We start from the raw sequence: 21,659 nt of genomic DNA, 5'->3' as shown, positions 1-21,659 counted from the left end.
CTAACACCATAGTAAAGGTAAAGGTTTTCCTATGACATCAAGTCCAGTCGTGTCCGACTCTGGGGGTTGGAGCTCATCTCCATTCCTAAGCCGAAGAGCCGGCGTTGTCTGTAGACACCTCCAAAGTCATTGGCCAGCATGACTACATGGAGCGCTGTTACCTTCCCACCGGAGCAGTAATAATAATAATAATAATAATAATAATAATAATAATAATCCTTTATTTATACCCCGCTAACATCTCCTGGTGGCGCAGTGGGTTAAAGCACTGAGCTGCTGAGCTTGTTGACCAAAAGGTTGTAGATTCGATTCCAGGGAGCGGCGTGAGCTTCCGCTGTCAGCCCTAGCTTCTGCCAACCTAGCAGTTTGAAAACATGCAAATGTGAGTAGATCAATAGGTACCGTTCCAGCGGGAAGGTAACGGCACTCCATGCGGTCATGCCGGCCACATGACCTTGGAGGTGTCTATGGACAACGCTGGCTCTTCGGCTTAGAAATGGAGATGAGCACCACACCCCAGAGTCAGACATGACTGGACTTAATGTCAGGGGACAACCTTTACCTTTAACATCTCCTGAAGGACTCGGTGTGACTTACAAGAGGCCGAGGCCCAACACAACAAAAAACAACAGCATAACAAATACAACAATAAATAATTCATAAAACAAGCAATAAACATTAAAACAATAGCAATTAACATTAGATGATAACACCATCACACATTTAAAACGAAGGCCGGGCCAATGTAATAATTAAAAATTTTAAAATACTGGGCATGACAGGTGAAATGGATAGGTTTTTGGAGATAGGTGCAATGTGCAGACAATCTTAAATCTCTAATAAAGTGCAATTGGGACATGATGCTTGGAGTTTCCTAGTCTGGGAAGGCACACTGTAACAACCATGTCTTCAAGCTCTTGCTAAAGACTGCCAATGCTGGGGCTTGTCTGATGTCCTTGGGGAGAGAGTTCCAGAGTCGAGAGGCCACCACAGAGAAGGCCCTGTCCCTCGTCCCCACCAATCGCACTTGTGACGCAGGTGGGATCGTGAGCAAGGCCTCTCCAGATGATCGGAGAGATCTTGTGGGTTCATATACAGAGATGCGGTCACGCAGGTAGGCGGGTTTCAAACCATTTAGGGCTTTGTAGGTAAGCACCTGCACCTTGAATTGGGACCGGAAAATGAATGGCAGCCAATGGAGCTCCTTAAACAGGAGGGTTGACCTCTCTCTGTAAGGAGCACCAGTTAACAACCTGGCTGCCGGCCGTTGGACCAGTTGGAATGATCTAGAGCTGATGCGGTAGTATTGTTTGTATGCCGTTTGTATGTTGTGCTCCGTCCTGAGTCCCCTTCAGGTTGAGAAGGGCAGAATATAAATGTTTTTAATAAATAAATAAATGGCAATAGTCATTCATGGGTAGTCCGCCTCTCCCATCCTGACATCCCTGTTGTCTCAGCACTAAAAGAGGATTCCATGACACCAGTTGCTCTTGTTGCTGTGTGGTTTTGAGGCAACAGAGTAGTAATGGTGAGGCCGTGGACCATATTTTCGTTCTTGCAGATCACTGGTAGTCCATGGACTGCAGGTTGCAAACCACTGTTCTAGAGACATCCTACAGTCATTTGGGCTCCAGGTTGTACACTGTTAGTGCAGATTGAGCTGGATTATATGGCAGTGTAGTCTCATAGAATCCAATTCAGTGCAGTTCAATCTACATTATATATACTGACCAAATAAAAGAGGTTCAAACTGCATTCGTTTTTTGTTTTTTACTGTTGTTTTATTATTCCATCCCATTCCCAGCCTCCCCTCCTTGTACATACAATTTATACTGCAAACTACAGAAATTGCATTTGAAATACCAATCTCAATCTTAATTTTTCCACTTCACATCTTAACACATTCTCTAAGTGATTCCTAACTGGTTCCCCCATCCACTTAATAATTATAACCTTTTCAATTTTGTCTATATTATTCCATTTGCAGTTTGTTATTTCCACATTTCACATATTAACTATATACTTTTACCAATTTGTCAGAGTCCATTTTGTTTTATCTTTCCAACCCGTCACTAAAACAATTTGAGTACACCCTATTAATTTGTCAACCAATTTTTCTTTTTGTATTTTATTCACTCCTATTGTCCTTGCATGTAATACATTTCTATTAGCTACTAGCCATTCCCTGTGTGTGTGGTTTTGTGATGCGTTGTAATGTATTTGTTTATTTTTTTGGCTTTTTAAGTCTCTTCTGCTGTTTTTCAGTATTTTTTTATGAGTGACGGTCACTCGTTGGTGTATTGATAGGTGTCTTGTGTCCAAATTTGGCGTCAGTTTGTCCAATGGTTTTTGAGTTATGTTAATCCCACAAACGAACATTACATTTTATATGTAGATTAACTGTCCCCTGCCACGCGTTGCTGTGGCCCACATGGCTGTTCTATGTGGCCGTTTTGGCACAATTCTATCGTTGGTGGGGTTCAGAATGCTCTGTGATTGTAGATGAACTATAAATCTCAGCAACTACAACTCCCAAATGTCAAGATTCTATTTCCCCCAAACTCCACCAGTGTTGCATTTGGGCATATTGAGTATTCTTGTAGAGTTTGGTCCAGATCCATCATTGTTTGAGTCCACAGTCATCTTTGGATGTAGGTGAACTAAAAATCCCAGCAACTACAACTCCCAAATGTCAAGATTCTATTTCCCCCAAACTCCACCAGTGTTGCATTTGGGCATATTGAGTATTCTTGTAGAGTTTGGTCCAGATCCATCATTGTTTGAGTCCACAGTCATCTTTGGATGTAGGTGAACTAAAAATCCCAGCAACTACAACTCCCAAATGTCAAGATTCTATTTCCCCCAAACTCCACCAGTGTTGCATTTGGGCATATTGAGTATTCTTGTAGAGTTTGGTCCAGATCCATCATTGTTTGAGTCCACAGTCATCTTTGGATATAGGTGAACTAAAAATCCCAGCAACTACAACTCCCAAATGTCAAGATTCTATTTCCCCCAAACTCCACCAGTGTTGCATTTGGGCATATTGAGTATTCTTGTAGAGTTTGGTCCAGATCCATCATTGTTTGAGTCCACAGTCATCTTTGGATGTAGGTGAACTAAAAATCCCAGCAACTACAACTCCCAAATGTCAAGATTCTATTTCCCCCAAACTCCACCAGTGTTGCATTTGGGCATATTGAGTATTCTTGTAGAGTTTGGTCCAGATCCATCACTGTTTGAGTCCACAGTCATCTTTGGATGTAGGTGAACTATAAATCCCAGCAACTACAACTCCCAAATGTCAAGATTCTATTTCTCCCAAACTCCACCAGTGTTGACATTTGGGCATATTGAGTATTCTTGTAGAGTTTGGTCCAGATCCATCATTGTTTGAGTCCACAGTGCTCTTTGGATGTAGGTGAACTACAACTCTAAAACCAAAGGACACTGCCCACCAAACCCTTCCAGTATTTTCTGTTGGTCATAGGAGAACTGTGTGCCAAGTTTGGTTCAATGCCATCTTTGGTGGCCGCGTTTCCATCTCTGGCGAGGGCGGAGGCCCAAGCACGCCCTTAGCGGCAATTCCAGCGCGTGGCCTGGAGAAGCAACGCGGCCGCTTGGAGCACCATCTGCCGCCTTGGGGTCGCTGCCGCTGCAGCTCTTGCACCAGAGGGCAGGATTCCCTACTTCCTCGACTGGCATCCCCCTCCGCGTCTTCCCTTCACAGCCGAGTAGTGGGCACCTTCCCCACACCCCCTGGTGGAGAAGAAGAAGTAAGGAGAGGACAGTCTGGGCGCTGGGGTGGAAAGGCGGTTCTCGCCATAGCAGTCGCTTGCCATCGCTATCAGACTGCTATCAGACTGCTCTCCCCCCAAGTCCCGAAGAACTGTGTCGAACATCTCCTGTCCTATCTTGTGTTGACCATCTTGTTGTATAGACCACCTTGTGCTGACCATCTTGTTATTTTCAGCCCTAGAAGGACTGCACTAATCATCCCGCTGCTACAGCTGTGCTATAGAACTATCAAAGTTTTCTCTAAAGCGGCAATGCCGAGCTGTGTAGACCTTATGCTGATCGTAGCTGTGTAGATCCTGTGCAGACCGATACGGCCTCGGCCCCGGTCCAACGAATAAGGACGCCCGGCCTAGCGGTTGAGGGAGTTCTTCATCGCGCTGGCTTGCTGGCTTGTCGCCCTCAGTGCCTCAGCTCCCTCATCCGTCTGGGAGTAATACGCCGCCACCGCTCGAACTTTCACCATCTTGACGAACAATCCATCAAATCCGGAAGACTGTGTGGGCCACCCTGGGTTGGTTTGATTATCGCCACCTCCCGGCATCTCACGGTCTCTAATCTTGTGGGATACTAGTATTTATACTACCAGCACTTTAATTCTACTACATCAGCAGACTATTACCTATTGAGCCTAAGCACCTTAGCCATTTTAATTGTCAACCATTTGTTGAGTGTGTTAACCATTCTTTGATGGTGCTAATCATTTCTGCTGTTTTCATTGACTACTATCGGAATTGAACATCTTAATCGCGCTGACCGCTCCTGATGGTTGCTATCTAATTTTTGATTCCATGACTAGTTGGTTACACCAAGTATTCTATAAATTTGCTGTCACCCTAGCACTTTATGCCATTAGCACTTTAAATCTCCTTCTGTGGCACTTAATCCAACCATAGCACTTTAATTGAGTTGATAAGTGATTTGATACATCCAGTGTTGAAGCAGGCCTCCATGACGCACCTTATCTAACACCTGGGTCAACTGTCAAGCCATTACGTTTAAGTGTTGTCCTATTATGTTGTGTTGAATATTATGTTGTGCTGTTGTGCTGAATAAGTCTTCACTTGTACTTCAAGAGCTTAACGTTGCCCCTGACTGTGCTTAACAACTACTACCCATGTTACCACCTAATTTTTGGCATCTGTTAATTCGGTTGCTAATTGTAATTGCGGGTTATAAGAAATGGAATAGCACCGGGGAACTTGAATATAACTCAATAAGACCGGGGAACACTTGGAATATAAAGCCATGGCAAACTGAAACTGCAACATGGCATACAAACTGCAATGATCCTTGGTTTATTATTATAGGTACCAAATGCGTCATGGAGGAGGGAGAGGCTTCCGCTAACCGAGGAGCCCCCATAGAAGTCTTGGTGGGGAAGGGGAGATACGGGAAAGGGAGACGTTTAATTCGGCCTAGGGGACGTAGAACAACATTAGCATTTCCAAACCGGTCTCCTGATACGGTAAGTAGGTGTAACCAGGATGGCGGTCCCTCTAGATTGAAAGTGGTGCTGTTGAACGCCAGATCTGTTAACGGTAAAACAACTTTCATCCAGGATTTAATCCTGGATGAACGGGCAGATCTGGCGTGCATCACAGAGACCTGGCTGGACGAAGCGGGAGGTGTAAATTTGACCCAGCTTTGTCCGCCCGGGTTCTCTGTGCAGCACCAACCGAGATCCGGAGGGCGGGGAGGCGGGGTTGCAGTAGTCTACAGAGATTCCATTTCTCTGACCAGGACCCCCACCCCGCAGTCAACAAATTTTGAATGCGTCCACCTGAGGGTGGGTGACCGGGACAGATTAGGGATTCTGTTAGTGTACCGTCCACCTCGCTGCACTACAGTCTCCCTACCTGAGCTAGCGGGGGTAGTCTCGGACCTGGCATTGGAGTCCCAACGGCTGCTTGTGCTGGGGGACTTCAATGTCCACGCTGAGACTGCCCTAACGGGAGCGGCTCAGGACTTCATGTCTACCATGGCGACCATGGGGCTGTCCCAACAAGTATCTGGCCCCACCCACAGTGCTGGACACACATTGGACTTGGTTTTCTGTCAGGGATGGGAGGAAGGTGGCGGTGTTGAGGAGTTATCCATCTCTCCGTTGCCATGGACTGACCACCACCTGGTCAGCTTTAGACTTACTGCACCCCCTAACCTCCGCAGAGGTGGAGGACCCATTAAATTGGTCCGCCCCAGGAGGCTTATGGATCCGGAAGGATTCCTGATGGCTCTTGGGGATTTTCCCGCCACCTCGGTTGGTGATCCTGTTGATGCCTTGGTCGCTCTCTGGAATGGGGAGATGACTAGGGCAATAGACACGATCGCTCCAGAACGTCCCCTCTCAAGTAGCCGAACTAAACCAGCCCCTTGGTTTACTGAGGAGCTGGCAGTGTTGAAGCGAAAGAAGAGGGAACTAGAGAGTGTGTGGCGTTCGGATCCGAGCGAGCCAAACCGAACACGGTTTGTGTCCTTTCTAAGGTCATATGCCGCGGCAATAAGAGCCGCAAAGAAAACCTTCTTTGCGGCCACTATTGCGTCTGCAAAGAACCGTCCGGCTGAACTGTTCCGAGTTGTCAGAGGCCTATTAAAACCCACCATTCAGGATGGGTGCCCTGATGACTCAGCAGCTCGCTGTGAAGCTTTTGCTCGGTTCTTTGCAGACAAAGTCGCTTTGATCCGCTCTGGACTGGACACCATATTAACGGCAGTCTCTGAGGATGTAACACGAGCATCTGCTTGTCCAATTTTGATGGATTCTTTTCAATTGGTTCAAACCGAGGATGTGGACAAGGTGCTTGGAGGAATGAGAGCTACCACATGCATCCTAGACCCCTGCCCATCCTGGCTTCTAAAGGAGGCCAGAGGGGGATTGGCCGAGTGGGTTAAGGTGGTGGTTAATGCCTCCCTTCGGGAAGGCATTTTCCCAGCCAGCTTAAAGCAAGCTGTGATAAAACCGCTGTTGAAGAAACCATCACTGGACCCCACTCAATTGGTAAACTATCGGCCTGTTTCCAATCTTCCCTTTTTGGGCAAAGTCATGGAACGTGTGGTGGCCTCACAACTCCAGGCATTCTTGGTAGACACGGATTATCTAGATCCGGCACAGTCTGGCTTTAGGCCGGGACATGGTACTGAGACAGCCTTGGTCGCCTTAGTGGATGATCTCCGTCGGGAGCTCGACAGGGGGAGTGTGTCCCTGTTGGTGCTACTCGACCTCTCAGCGGCCTTCGATACCGTCGACCACGGTATCCTTCTGGGACGCCTCGCAGGAATGGGTCTTGGAGGTACTGCTCTGCAGTGGCTCCAGTCATTTCTCGAGGGTCGGTCTCAGAAGGTGTTACTGGGGGACTCCTGTTCTACCTCACAACCTTTGTTTTGTGGGGTTCCTCAGGGTTCAATACTGTCCCCCATGTTGTTCAACATCTACATGAAGCCGCTGGGTGAGATCATCCGGAGTTTCGGGGTGCGGTGTCATCTGTACGCAGATGATGTCCAGCTCTGTCACTCCTTCCCACCCGCTACTAAGGAGGCTGTCGAAGTCCTGAACCGGTGCTTGGCTGCTGTGACGGTCTGGATGGGGGCGAACAAATTGAAATTGAATCCAGACAAGACAGAGGTACTCCTGGTCAGTCGCAAGGCCGAACAGGGTATAGGGTTACAGCCTGTGTTAGACGGGGTCGCACTCCCCCTGAAGACACAGGTTCGCAGTTTGGGTGTGATCCTGGACTCATCGCTGAGCCTGGATCCCCAGGTTTCGGCGGTGACCAGGGGAGCATTCGCACAGTTAAGACTCGTGCGCCAACTGCGACCGTACCTTGGGAAGTCTGACTTGGCCATGGTAGTCCACGCTCTGGTTACATCCCGCCTTGACTACTGCAACGCTCTCTACGTGGGGTTGCCTTTGAAGACGGCCCGGAAGCTCCAACTAGTTCAACGGGCGGCAGCCATGGTATTAACAGGAGCAGGGCGCAGGGAGCATACAACTCCTCTGCTGTACCAGCTCCACTGGCTGCCGATTAGCTACCGAGCCCAATTCAAAGTGCTGGCTTTGACCTTTAAAGCCCTAAACGGTTCTGGCCCTACATACCTATCCGAACGCATCTCGCCCTATCAGCCCACCAGGACCCTAAGATCTTCGGGAGAGGCCCTTCTCTCCATCCCGCCTGCTTCACAGGTGCGGCTCGCGGGTACGAGAGATAGGGCCTTTTCTGTGGTGGCCCCGCGGCTTTGGAATGCCCTCCCTACTGAAATAAGATCAGCCACCTCGCTAATGGCATTTCGGAAAAAACTGAAAACCTGGATGTTCCAGCAAGTTTTCGGCTAACCCTACTTAATGATGCTTGATCATGGATTAGCAATCTCGGACAACGAATATGGATTGTGACTTTAATTATGAGATGTTCCGGTCTGTATTGGTGGCCCAATACTTTTTAGGTATACTTTTTAGGTATTTTATGTATGTATATGTATGTATTTTATATTTTAACTTTATATTTGTAATTGGAATATTGTAGTTTTTAAATATGCTGTAAACCGCAATGAGTCGCCGTATAGGCTGAGATATTAGCGGTATATAAGCGTACCAAATAAATAAATAAATAAATAAATAAATAAATAAATTGGTGGGGTTCAGAATGCTCTTTGATTGTACATAATCGACAGATCCCGGAAACTACAACTCCCAAATGACAAAATCAATTTTTTTGAGTGAAGGACATACATTGGACTGTTAGGTGTATTGTGTCCAAATTTGGTGTCAATTCCCCCAGTGGTTTTTGAGTCCTGTTAATCCCACAAACGAACATTACATTTTTATTTATATAGATTTCCCTTTGGATGTCTTTCCTCCCAATTTCCATCCCCATTCTCCATGTTTGGAAAATCTCTTCGATTATTTCTTCTTTTACCATTCAAACCAATTATATGGCAGTGTAAAAGAGGCCTAGATAGGGTTTGCCGGTTCAAAATCAAGAAGCAACAAGTCTGGCACTCTTGAAAATGGCAGGGAAAGGAGACTTCCATTAGCTACAGCATCTCCCATCATGAAATGGAATCATCACATCTTCAAAGGATCTTTTAAATTTAGATATACTTTTTGAAGACCAAAATATCAAAATCAAATCACTGGATAGGTGTTAAATATATTTAAAAATGTGTTATAATTTCTATCCAGAGCTTTCTTCCATCACCTTTTTGCTTCAATTCATCATCAAGAAAAGGGAATAGCTGGTACACCAACTAAAGCATCTTGGAGGTTAAGATTGTCCAGGGAGGTCCTGGTCTCAGTCCCATCCCCATCGCAAGTGTGGCTGGTGCGGGCAAGAGACAGGACCTTCTTGGTGGTGGCTCCTCAACTATGGAACTCCTTCTACAATGAAATTAGATCAGTTCCCTCCCTCCTGACCTTCAGAAAGAAACTTGGCTATGAGACCAAATCTTTGGGCAGTAAGCAATACAAGAAATAATCAGGGATTATATGCGATTGATATTTGATATTTGGAATGGCCTAAACTACAATTTTTGGATTATGTGATTTTAATGTTTATATTTATATGTTTTTAACTCCACATTTTAATGACCAAATGTTACATTTTTATGATCTAATTGATAGTTCTATGTTATTGTTGTTTTATGTTAGGTTTCATATGTATGTGAGGCATTAAATTTTGCCATAGATTTGTTGGAAACTGCTTTGAGTCCCCCCTTGGGGTGAGAAAAGCAGTATACAAGTGAAGTGTGTGTGTGTGTGTGTATGATGTTTGGAGATACACAATTGCACTCCAATAGAAATTTACTTCTTCCCCATCATTTCCTTTTATCAGGAAGAAGTCTTGCTAATGCAGTCATCCTGTTTATTCTGTTTTTGTCTTTATGACAGAGTTTAAGGTAAAGGTTTTCCTCTGACATTAAGTCTAGTTGTGTCCAACTCTGTGGGTTGGTGCTCATCTCCATTTCTAAGCCAAAGAGCTGGCATTGTTTGTAGACACCTCCAAAGTCATGTGGCCAGCATGACTTCATGGAGCACCATCATGTGGTCAGCATGACTGCATGGAGCACCAGAGCCTCCAGTGGCACAGTGGGTTAAACCGCCAAGCTGCTAAACTTGTTGACTGAAAGATCGCAACGTCAAATCCAGGGAGTGGGATGAGCTCCCTCCCCAGCTTCTGCCAACCTAGCAGTTTGAAAACATGCAAATATGTGTAGATCAATAGGTACCACTCCAGCGGGAAGGTAACGGCGCTCCATGGCAGAAGTCAGATATCTAGTAATAGTAACAGGATGATTTTCAGATCTCAAAGTGTTACTCTTGTAACATTATCATTTTGTACTGAACTTACTTAGGCGATCCCTCGTTTTCCGGGGGTGATTGACTTCCAGTATTCTTGTGGGTCCGTATGTGGCTGTGGAGCCCTATTCTTGCTCTGCATCTACTTCCGCAGTGAGGGCATTGGTTTCAAGTGGGAGGCGGTCTCGGACGGGGTTGGCTTGACGCGCCTTCCTCTTGGCACGCTTCTCCCTTTCGCCCTCCATTCGTGCCTCTTCAAATTCTGCAGCATTGCTGGTCACAGCTGACCTCCACCCAGAGCGGTCAAGGGCCAGGGCTTCCCAGTTCTCAGTGTCTATGCCAGAGTTTTTAAGGTTGGCTCTGAGCCCATCTTTAAATCTCTTTTCCTGTCCACCAACATTTCATTTTCCATTCTTGAGTTTGGAGTAGAGCAACTGCTTTGGGAGACGGTGGTTGGGCATCCGGACAACGTGGCCGGTCCAGCGGAGTTGATGGCAGAGGACCATCGCTTCAATGCTGGTGGTTTTTGCTTCCTCCAGCACGCTGACGTTTGTCCGCCTGTCTTCCCAAGAGGTTTGCAGGATTTTCCGGAGGCAGCGCTGATGGAATCGTTCCAGGAGTTGCATGTGACATCTGTAGACAGTCCACGTCTCACAGGCATAGAGCAGGGTTGGGAGGACAATAGCTCTATAAATAAGCACCTTGGTATCCCTATAGATGTCCCGGTCCTCAAATATTCTCTGCTTCATTCGGAAAAATGCTGCGCTCGCAGAGCTCAGGTGGTGTTGTATTTCAGTATCAATGTTGACTTTGGTGGAGAGGTGGCTGCCAAGGTAGCGGAAATGATTGACATTGTCTAAAGTTACACCATTAAGCTGTATCACTGGCATTGGAGAGGGGTTGGCTGGTGTCTGCTGGAACAGTACCTTGGTTTTTTCAATGTTCAATGACAGGCTGAGCTTCTCGTATGCTTCTGCGAAGGTGTTTAGAGTGGCTTGTAGATCTTCTGAATGCACACAGACAACGTTGCCATCGGCATACTGGAGTTCTATAACAGATGTTGTTGTAACCTTGGTTTTGGCTTTCAGTCTGCTGAGGTTGAATAGCTTGCCATCTGTCCGATAGATGATTTCCACTCCGGTGGGAAGCTTCCCATCAACAAGGTGAAGTATCATAGCGATGAAGATGGAGAATAAAGTTGGGGCAAGAACACATCCCTGTTTGACACCGGATTCCACCTTAAATGGGTCACTTTGGGAGCCATTGTTGTCCAAAACTGTTGCCACCATGTCATCTCTTTGTACTGAAGAGATCCCACTGTTTGACCAATTTATAATCCTGAATGTTGCAACTGAGCAACATTCTTTGCGTTTTAAACATACTTTATTTAAGGTTACTTTTTAAATGTCTGCTGTGGGACACTATCTGGCAGTATAAAACTATACAAAGTTTAAAAACCGCTCCCGCTATCTAACCTTAATTAGATACGCTTCCACAACTAAGTCACATGGGATTTAAGCTATAATTATTTCTCCATCTTCCTACTGCCGCTCTTGCTTTTGCCTTCGCAATTCTGTGTGTTTGTTCCAAGATGCACAGAGCAGACGGCTCATTCAGCTCCCATCCAGCAATCAGCCAAGATCAATGTTGTTGTGGTAGCAAGCAACTCCTTTTCCTTTTTTACAAGTAACGGCGATTTGACTTATCTGCCCAGGTCCTGAAAGGCACGGCTGTAATCTCTACAAGCTGGGGTGAAGACATAGGTTCGTCCTTGCTCCACTTTGTCAACAACAGCAACAGCAAAATAGATGAGTCGATGAAATAGGAATGCAACAAGGTTGAAAATTATAGATATGCGATGTTATTATGAATTTGTGTACTTGTCTCAGGCAGAAAGCGCAGTAAGCGCAGGGGACCTTTTGTTTACCCCTTAGGGTACATTCACGCCAGGCCAGTTATATCGCCTAAGATGTTTTATTGCGCTACAACATCAGTAGGCACTTAGTTGTCTTTAAAAGCCATTTCAAGCACTTACCTTTTTCTACAGCGTCTCCCAAGGTGGTTTTGAGTAAAGTGTTTTTGGGTTTTGTTTTGCTTAAATATAAATCTTTAGATTTTTAGCGTGGACTCTTAGTGCACCTGATGTAGGCATCCTGGAGGGCCCACCGTCCCAATAGGACTGCAGATCAGAGTCAACAGTCTGAATAGCCTCCAGGAAGAGTGGTAACTGAAGGTGCCCTCTGCGTGCACTTGGAAAGGCTCTCTCTTCCACTCCTTTGGTGTGAATTCATTTTCTGATACAGTGGAGCCTTGACTTAAGAGCATCCTGACTTAAAAGTGATTTGAGTTAAGAGCCATTTCTCTGCCCGGGTTCACCTTGACATATGAGCAGCATTTTGAGTTAAGAGTGAGTCACATAGGGAGCACTAGCATAAGAGTACAGGGCTATAGGGCTTCACGGGAGCAGCCTCTGTGCCTCGTGCTCTTGTCCGCTTTCGAAGATTGCTGTCTGCTTTGCTCTTGTTCACTTTGCGGAACTTTGGATTAGTTGATTTTGTGTAGTTTTTAGTCCTGGTCTGTTTGGCTTCATGAAGAGAGAGAAGGAAAGGGAGGCTGGAATGAAGATAGGATGAACAAGAAAAGGATGCTTCTGCCTCTTCACTTGGTATTTTGTGCTTCCTTGTTACAACTTTGTGCTTCTATCGTTTTAAAGTTGATCTTTTTTATTGTTCCATTTGAATGTGAATTTATACATTATTTGATACTAATAAAATACATTTTCTTATTTTAAAATAACTAACCAGAACGGGGGTGGGGGTCTGGGGGGGGGGAGGGGCAGAACAATTTGATGCCGCACAAATACATACAAATAAAATAAACAAATACAGTATTTATTTATTTATTTATTTCGAGCTTTTATAACCCGGTCTTCTCAACCTCCGAGGAGGGACTCAGGCCGAAGAGGGTTAAAATACAATAAGATAAACCACAGTACATAATACAATAGTACAAAAATACATTAAAATAGAATTATACAACTTACAAAAGGTCAGTTCGTCAGAATAAATCATAAATTCATCGCCATTCGCCTATGTGGTCAGCAGTTATTGACAGTCATTCTGTGAATGCAGTATTCCAAAGCTATGTTTTTACCAGCTTTCTAAAAGTCAGGAGGGAAGGGGCAGATCTAATCTCCATCGGGAGGGAGTTCCAGAGCCAAGGGGCCACCACTGAGAAGGCCCTGTCCCTTGTTCCCACCAATCGCGATTGCGAAGGAGGTGGGACCGAGAGCAGGGCCCCTCCAGAAGATCTTAATAACCTTGATGGTTCATAGGGGAGAATCCGTTCAGACAGGTAAATTGGGCTGGAGTCGTTTAGGGATTTATAGGTCAACACCAGCACTTTGAATTGTGATTGGAAGCTGATTAACAGCCAGTGGAGCTGGCGCAACAGAGGAGTAGTATGCTCCCTGTACCCCGCTCCTGTTAGTAATCTGGCTGCCGCTATTTACAAAAACAGTTTTTTAAAAAAAATCTCTAAGGCAAACAGTTAAAAACAGTTAAAATCCAAACAGTTAAAAACATCAAACATTAAAACCCATCATAAAACCACGTAGTCCAAAATCATAATCTAGAGCCATTCCATTTGTCATTGCACTATTTTGTATTCACTTATTTCACTGATTGAATGTTACTGACCAAAAGCTTGGTCCCATAGCCTTGTTTTTTTAGTTTTTTCCTAACGGTCAGGAGGGATGGCACTGATCTAATTTCTCTGGGGAGGGAGTTCCATAGATGAGGGCTCGCCACTGAGAAGGCCCTGTCTCTCATCCCCACTAAGCGCACCTGTGAAGAAGGTGGGACTGAGAGCAGGGCCTCCCCAGAAGACCTTAACCTCTGTGGTGGATCATAGATGACATGGGTCAGGAGGGAGGGCACTGATCTAATTTTGCTGGGGAGGGAGTTCCATAGATGAGGGGTCACCACTGAGAAGGCTCTGTCTCTTGTCCCCACTGGGGACCGAGAGCAGGGCCTCCCCAGAAGACCTTAACCTCTGTGGTGGATCATAGATGACATGCAGATATGTTTCAGTTCTTTTTAGATTTGACTGAGAGACAAAATACACACAGTACATAGGACTGGACTTTGCTCATTCCTTGTTCAATTTCAAATTGAATATTATGAAGTTTTTCCCAATAGAGCTCTTGATGAATGAAAACTTGGATATCATTGTTTGTGTGTCATAAATGTCATGTTATCTCTACAGCTAGTTTATTGCCTGTTAATGCTAATGAGTTAAATGCTCATTCACAGAACGAATTAAACTCTTAAGTCAAGGTATCATTGTATTTGGGAGGAGTTCAGTTTAATACATTTATGTTAGGATAACCTAGTTCAAATGTATCTAGGAAACTTTTTCGGCAGAGTAGTTTAGAGTTTGTCTTCTTTTTTGCTGTTTTCCATAGATTGGCAAGGCACCGTCAAGAGGATGCCAAGCACTGAGGATGAGATGGAGGCATTACCTTCCTCCACGAACTCTCTCAGTCTATATCCCACCCCGAAACCTCAACTCATTACTTTTAGGCTGTGATTTCAATTAAGCCTCATCTGGCTTTTCCTCCTCACATTCTTGTCTCCTTTCCATCTCGTCTTAATGTAATTAGTGTCCAAGACAGCTCATCTGCTGTAGTTAATGCTTTGAATTAATCCCCCTTTCCCCCTCTCCTGCCTTCTTTCTCCTTCTGTTGCTTTGGCTTGTGGTCCAATTTCTCCGTTCTCTGAAGGCTTCTCCGTTTGTTCCTGGTTCTGAACTGTTTTGTGATCTTTTCTGTGACCGACTTTATGAGAATTCAGGGCCTTAAAGGGATAAGATGTGAGGGCAGAGATAAAATGTGAGTGTTTGGCAGATGAAAGCTCATCAATTTAAGAATACCTGAAAAAATATATCTAAAATAAAAAATATTTAATATCTGCAAAGTAAATGTTTAAGCTATTTACAAAAACATTTTTTTAAAAAACAATCTCTAAGGCAAAGCTCATGCTTAGCAGCGCCATCTAAGAATAATTTCATAATGCTTTTTAGCTATGCGTTTGTGGTAGACAAATTGACACTATAAAATGTTACTGCTCCAAAGGAGCTATCATCGTCTATTGGGTAATTAAAAGCTAAATAGAATGTTAAGAATCCATTCATGCCATTTCTGGGCCGGTTTGCTTGCTTGCTTGCGGTAACTTTTACCGCTTGGAGCCATTTAGGATGGCTTTTTTTGTCATTTCAAACAAGGAGATCATGTAATGCAATTCTCACTAATATTTTGACAAACAAGCTGTTAGGGAATGCTTGTATAATTTTCATGTTTCTTCAATGTTTATTTTCCATTCATCTGTATCATTATTACAAGGAGAGCTGCTTTGGTCTCAGGAACAGTGAAATGTAAGATATCACCCATGTTTTGTCATGCGCTGGGCTTGAAATAAATTGCCTTTCATACAGGACGTGTAACTTTAGCCCAGCGGGAAGCCAGGGGTCCCGAAGAGAAATTCGTAAGGATTTTCACCATAAACAGTCTTTAGAGGGTTTGTGAAATATAACAAGTATTTTATTGGTGAACAATCAACAGAAACTTCCTTTGTCTTCAAAAGGTTAAGCAAATGCTTCCAGGCTTTTGTGCAACTGGTGGCTTCTAACTGTTACTTTTACTCTAAAGGAAAATCCCTTTCCAAACTTCTCCCAGGCTGACTGAACCTAAACCTAACTGATGCGGGCACCACTACCGGGTTGAACTGCGTCTCAAAGCACCGAGTGGACCTACCAGTAGGCCTGTAGTCACTTCAGCTGGAGTTCTTAGATGTTCAAAGCTGCTTTTCCCTCTGAAATTCCTCAGAGCTTTAGGGCTGTTTCCCTGGGAATCTTTGGGAATCCTTTTGCTCTTAAGACTGTTCTCCCTTGGGAGGTTTTAAGGGTTGAAGCCTTTGTTCAGGAGAAGTCTGTATACGTCCTGTACATTGACTTTCCTTGCTGAGACTGACTGAAAATGGCTCCCTTCCCTTCTCAATTGTCCTGAACAGGGGGCGGAACCAAACTTAATGATGATGGACAGGGGGCCTGCCCTATAACTGCAAACTTTAACAGGAAGCCACCCTTCTGCAGAATCCCAGGCCTTGGGCTGCAAGCAAACACTTAATACAAGGCAAATAAAGCGGGAGCTTCTGGTACAGCTGTACCAGCACAACCCATGTGATTTCTTGCTTCGAACAACATTCCTTGAAAAAGCAAAGCAGCGTCAGTTGGGTTGTGATATCACTGTAATCAGAGCAAAGATAGAACAAAGTTTGAAAATAGTATTAACAGGCAATAAAGTAGCTGTAGAGTTATGATCCACAAGCCATGATGTTTAAGTTTTCATTCATCAAGGGTTCTATTGGGAAATCTTCATAGTATTTAATTTGGAATTGAACAAGAAATGAGCCAAGTCCAATCCTATGTGATGTGTGTATTTTGCGTCTCCATCAAATCTTCCAATAGTCTTCATGTTCTGTCGCCGCTGGGCCTGTAATTGGTTGGCTTTAAAAATAGGATGCGTAACCTTTGCCCAGTGGGAAGCCAGGGGCCTAAGGAGAAGTTCTCAGAGGTTTCCACTACAAAGTATCTTCAGATGGCTTGAGAAGTACAACAAAGTCTTTTATTAATGAACAATCCAACAGGAACTTCTCTTATCTTTAGCAAAGTAAAGCAAATAATTCCAAGCTTCTAGGGAACTGGTGAATTCCTAAACTTGCCCACGAAGAACAGGCAACTATCTTCAGTAACTTCTCTTTAAAGGAAAACCCCCTTTTTAACTTCTCCCAGGCTGACTGAAATCCAACCCTCACTGGTCTGGGCTCCGCTACCGGGCCGAACTGCTTCTCGAACGCCGAGTGGACCTACCAGCAAGACAGTGGATATTCTCCATCTGGAGTTCTTTAGTCTTTAGGGCTGTTTCCTGGAAATTCCCAAAGCTGAGGGAATGCTTCCCTGGAGTTCTTTAGGAGTCTCTTAAAGCTGGTCTCCCCTGGATTGCTTTCCCTTCTGTTTCTGTTGGAATTTCTGTAACCCTGGAAATTCCCAAAGCTTGAAGCCTTTGTACAGGGGAAGTTACACACATCCTATACAAAAGCTAACCTGGCTGAGACTGACTAACAAAATGGCTCACTTCCCTTCCAAAGCCCAAAAAGGGAGCGGGACTAGGGAACCTAATGATAATTGACAGGTGACCTGCCCTGTAACTGCAAACTTTAACAGGAAGCCACTAGGCTTGGGTAACCACGGAAAAATTTGGTTCTAAACTCGTTTTGTTTTTAGGGGGCCCTTGCGTTTCGTTTTTTTTAAATAATTCCGAAATTTTCCTTTTAAAAATTTCGAAATATACGAAATTTTGTATAATTATGAATCGATTCGTTAATGGCGGACGCGATTGCGCAATATGCTAAAAAAACCTCCAAATGGGACAGGGGGAACTTCTGAAGCTTCCCTCTCCCTCTGTTGTTGACTGTTGGTGTGATAAAACAAACAACAACTATAAAACTTGCGAAAATAATTACAAAATAATTACGAAATAATTATGAAATAATTACAAAGTAATTACGAAGTAAATTGAAAAAATTGTTTCGAATCTAATTTACTCCTCACGCTATTCCTGCATGGCTCAATATTGGATCGTAAGCTAATTTAAATACGAATTAATAACGAATTACGAAATTAACGAACGAAACCACCCAAGTCTAGAAGCCACCCTTCTGTAAAATCCCAAGCCTTGGACTGCAAACAAACACTTGATACAAAGCAAATAAAGTGGGAGCTTCTGGTACAGCTGTACCTGTACACTTTGTCTAAAAAGAACTGAACCATATTTGCATGCCATTACTCTTTTTCCAAAAGAGTACTTTTATCAATATTTGAGTTGCTGAGACAAGAGAATTATAGAATCATAGAACTGGACGAGACCACAGTGCCCTCCCTCCTGACCTTTAGGAAAAAAACTAAAAATGAGGCTGTGGGACCAAGCTTTTGGTCAGTAAGATTCAATCAGTGAAATAAGTGAATACAAAATAGTGCAATGACAAATGGAATGTCGCTAGATTATGATTTTGGAGTACGTGGTTTTATGATGGGTTTTAAGGTTTGATGGCACTCCAGTAGTCACTTCTTTCCAGGATGAAGAAGAACCATTGTGGAGAAGCACCCTTTGGGTTCGCTTGCTTAACCAGTTACAGGTCCACTTAACAGTAGCATTGCCAGGTCCACGTTTGACTAGTTTGCAATAGCATAGGAGAGTAGTTTGCAATAGGGACCGAAAAGATGGAAGAAGAATTGTGAAGGAATTGGGAATCTCTGAAGAATCATAGAATCAAAGAGTTGGAAGAGACCTCATGGGCCATCCAGTCCAACCCCCTGCCAAGAAGCAGGAATATTGCATTCAATGATGAGTCCATCTAAAGTGTATTTTTCAAAAAGAAATGGAAAATTACTAACCAAGGTAATTGTCTTTTATGTGAAACATAATGGTGGTGCAGTGGGTTAAACCGCTGAGCTGCTGAACTTGCTGACCAAAAGATTGGTGGTTCAAATCTGGGGAGCAGGGTGAGCTCCCACTATTAGCCCCAGCTTCTGTTGACCTAGCAGTTTGAAAACATGCAAATGTGAGTAGATCAATAGGTAATGGCATTTCATGCAGTCATGCTAGCCACATGACCTTGGAGGCGTCTACGGACAACGCCGGCTCATAGGCTTAGAAATTGAGATGAGTCGGACATGACTAGACTTAATCTCAAGGGGAAACCTTTACCTTTTTAATATTTGTTCAGACTACAGTGCTTGACTATAGCCTACAGACTTTTGTGAATGTCATATAATACAAACACCAAATCTAATTCCACTGAAAATAATAGGTTTTCTCTCTTAGCCACCTCCTTCTCTTTCTGGGTTGTTGCTGTGAGATGAGGCATTTAGATATTATTCCGAGTGGGGATATCGCTGCACCACTACCGCATTAACTGCCACTACAATAATTGTAAGACTGCATGAGACTGTCTTTGCTCCCTAACATATGGATGGCAGCTATAAGATATACATGTAGGTTCTTCAACTGTAGCCTGCTGTCTTCGTCTTTTATATAAATAGCTTAGCTGTAGGTGTTCAGGAACAGTGTTGAAAACAACTCTTAATTGAGCATGTAACATAAACGAGGAGAAGAATGAAAAGTGCCATCGCCGAGGATTGTTCTCAGAAATGGAGTCTTTCCAAAAGCTTTTAAAACATTAAATTTCCTGCACTATTTTTTTTATTTATCTGTCTCTTCACCCTTTCCCTCTCATATGCTTCCTGCTCTTTTTTTCTTCCTCTCGCCCACACTGTGTTGCTTTGCCACAGCACCTTGTAATGGACCCTTTCCAAAAGATGCACTAAACATCTCTTGGTATTTAGAATCTGAGCAATAGAAAATGAGAGAAAAGAAGCTTTTAATGTAAGATTCATTCTTGCTGAATTCTCTTTTTTTCATTCCTTCATTAAGGATTTAGCATACTTTTAGAGGTGAAAGAGATCTACTGTGCGTTTTGTCCTTGACATACTCCGAGCTTTTCATCTGCTTACCTAATTATATATATATTATATATATATACACATATACATATATATATACACACACACACACACACACTAGCGGTCCCCTGCCATGTGTTGCTGTGGCCCAGTCTGTTGATCTGGAAAATAAAGCAATGAGAAAGTGTTGGTTTCTAATATATGTAATTCCTTTATGCTTGTGGGTAAACAGTATTTCTTGCTGTTTCTTTGTCAGTGTTGATGTGGAGATTGTCTGGTTTGCTTACCCTGGAACATGCAAGACATCATTGTCCTTCTTTAAGGGTCCCTTTCAAATCTATGTTACTATATCTCTGTGTGAATCATATCTATCTATCTATCTATCTATCTATCTATCTATCTATCTATCTCTATGGCTGGATAGTAGGGCTGGGCAACCACGGAAAAATTTGTTTCTAAACTCGATTAGTTTTTAGGGGGTTTTTGCGTTTCGTTTTTTAAAAGAATTCCAAATTTTTTCTTTAAAAAAGTTCGATATTTACCAAATTTCGGAAATTACGAAACAATTTCAAACCAATAACGAAACGATTCGTTAATGGCGGACACGATTGCGCGATACCCTAAAAAACGCTCCAAATGGGACAGGGGGAACTTCTGAAGCTTCCCTCTCCCTCTGTTGTTGACTGTTGGTGTGATAATTTATTTTTTTATCACTGATAAAACAAACAACAACTATAAAACTTGCACCAGACATACGGAAATAATAACGAAATAATAATGAAACAGTTTTGAAACAATTTCGAAACAATTACGAAACAATTACGAAATAAATTTTAAAAATTCGTTTCGATTTTTAGTTGCTCCTGAATGGTTCAATATCGGATCGTAAGCCACTTTAAATACGAATTATTAACGAATTACGAAATTAACGAACGAAACCGCCTGTTGGGGTTCAGCCTGAGTTTGAACCTGATTCTCTGTTTGTTCCTCCTGATGCTAATGAAAGTATATTTACTGATGCTAGTGGAAATGTACCTTTTGATGCCAATGCTCCTGAAATTAGTGAGGAAGAAACTGCTGTAGGTTTGGAAAATACCAATGTTCCTGAAATTAGTGAGGAAGGAACTTCTGTAGATTTGGAAAATGAAAGTACCAGTGTTCATGAGAATGTTTCAGAGGGAGACCTTGAACTTTCCCTCCCTTCTGAACCTGTTAACTGTAATGACAACAGAAGGGGCCAAATTTGGGAAGACAGAAGTAAATCACTCAGTTTGCGTCGATCCTCCCGAATTCAAGAATTAAAAACATTGGCTTCAAAAAAGAAGGGCGGTTCACAGAATCAATTCTTGAGCTTTAATTGCAATACTCCGGGCTGATTGTCTCAGTTCAGGCATCGTTTCAGAATTGATGAAGACCTTGGCAGTTCTCCCGGTTCCCTGGCCATAGTTTGGGAAGATTTCTAGGATATCAAGTACGGTTAGTGGATTGCTAACAGGTTCCAGTATTTCCCAGTGAGGCTTTTGGTTTTGCTTTGTCCATTTAAATTCATGTTTGCTGATTTTGCTGTGGCTTTTGACTTGCATTTTTCCTTTATTTTGTAACCATTTTTCTTCAATAAAAAAGGATTGTTTTTCACAGCCAAGTGTGGTGGATAGTTATCTTAGGGTCTCGTTGCCTGCTCTGGATTGCAACACCGCCCAGCCCTACTGGATAGCTATTTGTTAAGAGGACTTTGATGACGTTTTCTTGCCCTGATAAAGAGAGTTCAGAATCCTCTTTGATTGTAGGTGAACTATAAATCCCAGCAACTACAACTCCCAAATGACAAAATTACCTTTTTGAAGCAATTTCAAGGTTTTTAAGAAAACCGGAAGTCCCTTTGCCCTTCTGAAACTCTCGCCATTTTTCTTCCGATTCAGGAAGTGAGTCGGAAATGGCTCAGGGTTTGGAGGCCAGCAGCTTGCATGCTGGGATGCTTGCCTCCCAGCCAATA

At 43.5% G+C, this 21,659-nt stretch overlaps 1 protein-coding gene across 5 annotated transcripts in view; it reads left to right on the top strand.

Annotated features, from left to right (window-relative positions):
- Positions 1-21,659, top strand: part of LOC132772495 (protein sidekick-1-like) — a 1,018,253-nt gene that overhangs the window by 431,281 nt on the left and 565,313 nt on the right. The window lies entirely within an intron of this gene.

This window comes from Anolis sagrei, chromosome Y (assembly GCF_037176765.1).
Source record: "Anolis sagrei isolate rAnoSag1 chromosome Y, rAnoSag1.mat, whole genome shotgun sequence".
Lineage (NCBI taxonomy): Eukaryota > Metazoa > Chordata > Lepidosauria > Squamata > Dactyloidae > Anolis > Anolis sagrei.
Note: the sequence above shows the minus strand (reverse complement) of the source record. Positions and strands in the feature narration are given on the sequence as shown.